Source organism: Chelmon rostratus, chromosome 1 (assembly GCF_017976325.1).
Source record: "Chelmon rostratus isolate fCheRos1 chromosome 1, fCheRos1.pri, whole genome shotgun sequence".
Lineage (NCBI taxonomy): Eukaryota > Metazoa > Chordata > Actinopteri > Chaetodontiformes > Chaetodontidae > Chelmon > Chelmon rostratus.
The window spans coordinates 3,563,310-3,569,320 of NC_055658.1; positions in this window are offsets into that span (position 1 = coordinate 3,563,310).

Below are 6,011 nucleotides of genomic sequence, written 5' to 3' on the forward strand. Positions count from 1 at the left end.
ACAAGCATTAACACATCAGTAACATGATCAAAAACAATGAATTTTCCAACCCCCCCCCAAATAGCCCCTTTGTTACACTTTTTATGGTTATGTTTAGGCACCACTAGTTTAAGTTAAGGGGGATCATGGTCTGGTTTCTGACTGAGACCACCATCACCTCAACCTGAATGCCTTTGTCATCGTCCTGCGCTGTATCCCCCCCTTGAACCTGTACAATAGCCTAATGGCTATAACGTTGTTGTACCAACACAAAGATGTGGTTATGACCATGTCTGAATGAAACACTTATTGCATGGAGAATTTTCACCATGCAACTTGTGTGACTGCACAGGCCATGGACAGAAAGTCAAGGGGTGTACTGTCAGTATAACAAACACCTCAAGCTACATGTAAAGTGACTGGTCAGGTCACTTCCTTTCCTTTCCTTTCCCACAGTGACGAAGGCTGCCGCAGAGCTGCGTGGTGGGCAGCCAACAGGCAGGGCTGATGACTTTCAGATGACTGGGTAGTGATGCTGGTTGTCTTCACCTGTGTGGGGGCTCTTTATCAGCTGTGATCGCTGACGTGTCCGTGAGGCCATGATGTTGGCCCGAGTGTGCATCTTGAACCACTGTACTGAGTCCTTATATGTTGGATGTGTGACTTTAACAACAAGCAGTGGTGTGATCAGCAAACACGCTGTGATGCATCCTGAAGATGTTTGTCATGAGCCGACGCCTGTGTTGATTTTGTCAGACAGCTCTGAAGCCATACAATAATGATCATGATGATGATCGTTCGCTATTTTCTGGGAGCAGGAGGGGGCAGAGGTTTAGCAGGTGACACCTGGCAGAGTAACCAGTCAACTCCCGTCCAGACAGGCTCTGATGCAGCTGTTTGTTTGCCAACTGAAGAAGCTTCAGTGGTTTGTTGTTCAGGTGTTTCAGTGTGTTCAGAGATATTTTTGGAAACAGCCTAGAACACTAATGCTGATACACAAAATGTCCAAGTGTACACAGAGCTTTAGGCCTTTGACCTGATGACGGAGGCAGATGAAGGATCAGTAAACTCCATGTCCGTCTGTTTGAATCTTCACTGATGTCAGGTGAACATGACTAAAAGCCACATGAGTAAACCTTCATGTCATGTCACTGTCGAAAGATCTTTAAACAGTCATTCTTATCCAAACCTGAACAATGACTGGAGCCAACAGCGGGGACGGGGGGGGGGGGCGGAGGGTGGAGGCAGGGTCAGATGGTTAACAAGTTTAGCTAACATGCTCAGCTGAAGCCAGAGTTCAGAAAAACAGCTTCAACGTCTCCAAACCCTCCCAAAGTTCATGAGGTGACGCACATGGTGGAGCAGATAATGATGCCTCGGCCGTCACAGCCACCAGATCTCAAGCCAACCGAACACTATGCAGCAACATGTTAGACAGCGCCCTCCTCCACCACCACCACCACCACCACCAAGTAAATTAGTGAAGTATAGTTATTCCACCAATCCAATTTACTCTTCTTTTTCCAACATTCAGATAAGAAAAAGTGAGAGTAATGATAGTATTGCTAAATAAGCACACTTCTCCTGTTCATGGGGTGGTTGTTTAAGGGTTCAGGAATGTGGAAATAATCTCATCACCTAAAGCTAACAAGAGAAATACTCGGGGGAGTACTGGGAAACTCAGTCTGAGGAGCAGCAATATGTCAGGAGCCGAGAGGCTCAGGGGAGGATTTCTGCAGCCTGTCTCAGAGACAGTCCTGCCAGTGCTGAGACCACGAGGGCTGCACACAAACCTGCAGAGAAACCACTGACTGTCAGTGTGGGTGTGGACTGTAATGAGGAATGTGTCTAAATGGCGTTTTTAGTAACAACACACACACACACACACACACACGCAGACAGAGGTCATGACCCCCTACGTTTACCTCATGAGGGCAGGAATGATACTGAAGTGCTTGAATCTGTGGTGTAAAACTGAAGTCATTTTCATCTCGTTTAGTTAGGCCGCTGAAGGTTCACCTCTGGGATTATTTCACAGTCAATTCTTCTTGAGCTTTGAAAGTCTGTGGCTTCCAGAAATAAAAGAAATAAAATAAAACTCCAACTCAGTTTTCAGTGAACCATCACCACAGTGATAATAATAATGGCACTTAACGTGAAATGGACTTGAAAATGAAATTGCAAACTGCTCTTTTGCACCCGAATTGTCCTGACTGGAGCTCATTGTGATGAGCTGTAATCGTCATTTTCCTCACGGTCAGTTTCATAATGGTTGACTTTGCAGGAAAGGAGGCCTGGGAGAATCCTGCTACTCTGAAAACTGTTATTGTCAACCCAGTTAAAAACGAACTAAAAAGTCTAATTTACATTCTGTTTTGTTATCATTAGGACAGTGTTAAGCTTAGTGGCAGTGAAAAGTCTTTTCTATATTAATTTTGCAAGTAATTAACACAGGAATTGAAAATATAATGTCAAATTGATTATATGGTGTCATTATAAATTTGGTGGTCACAGACCTCCAGATGACTGTTCTACAACACGTTCTCTACTTAAAGGGCCAGTGTGTAGGATTTAAGGCATCTATTGGCAGAAGTGGAATATAATATTGAGAATTATGTTTTCATTAGTGTATAATTGTGTGAAAACAAGAAGAGCTGTGTTTTTGTTACCTTAGAACGAGCTCTTTATATCCACAGAGGGGGCAGATCCTCGTCCGCCATGTTGCACAGCCATGCTTCTACAGTAGCCAGGAATGGACAAACCAGACGCTGGCTCTAGACAGCACCAACTGTGAATCTTTTTTTTTTTTTTATTTTTACTGACTGTCATAGGGGAGGGATGAGAGTCCTGTAAATCAGATCCCCTGTCAGCCACTAATGAACAGCAATACATGATAATATTATTGAGGTTGCTTAACCAGCCTTGGCGTGACATTTTTTTGCGGCTGGTTTATGATTTAAAGCTTGCTGACTTGTTTTCACTGCTGATGACGCAGAGATGGTTTTCATTAAGCTAGAGAGTGGCTGTTCAGAGCACCCAGGACTAACACTGACAGCTATAAATTACACAAACTGGCAGCGAGAAATGATGTGTAGAGATAAACTAGACACACACAGAGGGTGGGGGAGGTGAAACCTGGCTTACACAGGCCTGTCGAAAGACAACCAGCCACACCGACCAGTGAGAGTGAACAAAACTAAACTTAAACCAAAACTATGAGCTGAAAGATGCTGAAATTCTTCTTGAGTAGTAAGTTTTGTCACTACAAGCAAATCCTTTCACATCTCATGAAGCCATCTGATCGATCATTAATGTAAACATGTTGATTAGTGCAGCTTTAATGAGATGCCAAAGGTAAAAAGAAGTTTACTTACGTATAATTCAAAAGTATGACGTGCAACGCATGTATAAGCTGAGCGTGCTTAGATTTTTAGTTTCAGCCTTCACATGTGGTGGTTCTGATACCCATCACATGCCTCGTGTCTATAAATGTGAAAAAGACCCCCTTCTGATTTACTTGTGTAAGTCGCTCGGCATGTATTTGCATTGTCAGTACATCCACCAAAGGATGGCTTCTAGGGTGTGTAACTTCAAAAGCATTCCTACAGCAACGCCAGATGCATCGTACCAGCTCATCTGGATCCAATTGTCCATGGTTAGAAAAGCCAGAGACAGACAGACAGACAGACAGACAGACAGTCTTAGGTGTTAAGTTGCTGTACATGAAAACCTGGATGGTCAACCCTTTTTTTTTGTTTGCTGGGACTTCTCTAGTCTCTCCTGTTACATAAAGCTTGTTTAGGTCATTATTTCTAAAAAATGGATGTGTGAATGTGGGGAAGGGGTGTTGGGCAGGGTGGGAAAAGACAAGATGGCGGGTAGTGTATATAGATATGTTATTACGTTGCCCTGATGCAATGAAATCAATAAAAATATTGTTTAAAAAACTCATCTTAGAGGGTCCTACTCTGCAACGCCCCACTGTTCCTGTGGACTTAATCTTCATTATAACTTCACAACCTGCCATCTCCAAATACTAGCTGCAAAGAGCAACACTTTCAAAACATCTGCCTGGTGAAGGCAATGGAAAAGTCCGTAAAAGTCTTTAGAAGTAATAATCATTGACAGCTGACTTTTTGGGCTCTTCCTGGAGTTCCTGACATTCCTGACATAGAGAGGACATTCAATTCTATTTTTATCACTGAACACATCTGTGGAGATCAACAGGAACAAGTGATGATTTCAAATGCCTGAATCCATGTTTCTCATCCCTGATGGGATGGAAACTTCACTTGAAATGCATTTTCTGTAACTTTTCTATTTGTTTGATGTTTTTCACAGTTCTGAGTACACTGATGTGATGATGTAAAATACAGTTTATATATCTGAATCTGTAGAATCATTATTCACACAAACAACTGTTTACCCAACACTGATTAACATGACAAGTTTACTGCTCCTCCAAGAGCATAGAAAATGACAAATGAAAGGGAAACCTGAATAAATCAGAGGAGAACCATTGCAAAATGCTTCCATACAGGGCATGAGAGGTCAATGGTTTGATGAAAACGATGTGAGCCGTGTGCTTTGGCCTTCACAGTCAGAGACATCACTGAGATTTTGGAGCACTCTCCTCCGCCGCCATCAAAACACCAGGAGTGTTGTGGGAAAATGGTTGTGTTGGTTGGATTTATCATGTTCTGTGTGAAGATTATCACCTGTGACAACTCAAACTTTTATTTAAGTGCACAGGATGAATCTATAGCACCTTTATTATTGTTCAGATTTAGTCCAAATCTGAACTGGTGCTGCTTTAAATCATAAGTCACTGGAGGCAATGTAACCAAACCTAAGATAGGGACAAGGCATAGCCGGGCGGTCCATTGGTCTGTATACTATCACATGATGATGTGGTTTCAGCCATTAAAAGACAAAGATTGTGTTGTACTAGGTGTTCAACAGGTGTTTCCTTCTTCATGTTTCTTCTTTGTGCTATTTGTAGACATACTAAAAGATGCACTGTCATCTGCTAAACTCCTTTCAGACATGCAACCCACTACAGTTTAACATGTGGCCCCATGTCTGAATAATACGCCGGTCTCTTTTACATAAAAGTCATAAAAGCAGGCTCACTAGATCAGACCTAATGGCATTTCTTTCTAAGAAGCGGTGTTCCCCTCACAGTGCGACTGCAGCCACACAGGTTAAAACCCTTGTACGATAACAGTCTGAGCAGCAGTAACTCCATGTTCTCTCTCTCTCTCTGCTCCCTCTTGTGCACCAGGTGCCAAATATGGCACCAGCGTGCAGCTCATAGGTCAACCCTCAGTGTATGCTGACAACTAAAGATCTGAGAGACAAAGCGAGAGACAGCTTCACTGGATGCTTTTCCAAACTGTAGCCAATGACCTTTTTAGAACTTTAAGTTCTATTTGTGACACCCAGAGCCCCCCACCCCCAGTGCAGGTCATCCTCAGCTTCATCAGTATTGTGTAACCATGCATTCTTTCATGTGACCCCAATACTGAGAAAACGCCAATTTCCGCCCCCCAGTATACAGTAGAAAATGTTGAATATGTTCTCCTTTTATTAATATGGTGTGTGTGTGTGTGTGTGTGTATGTACATTCCAACTTTTCACCACAAAAAAGACAGCAGAGACAAAAGAGACACACAGAAAGCGAACTGATTAGATGTGAGTTAGAGGTGAGCACTGAGACACTGTAGAACTCAAACAACACTTGTAATAACACTGCTGTTGGCAGCATGTGGCGCGTTGTATTGAAGTTCATTGTTTTAGAGTTTGTCCAGGGTGAGGAAAAAAGTTTCTCGAACTTGGCCAGCAGCCACTGTCCTTGCTGCTAACATACTGTCCTGAGGTCTCTGTCTCTCTTTGGCTTACTTGCTGGGATGCTTCCTGGACAGCTGGTATCATGAAGCTGGTTATCAACTGTCTGTTAACATCCGGGTTTCCGGCTATGACAGGAGAAGCAGGTTGTTAACGGTTACTTTACAAACCCATGGACTGTAGAA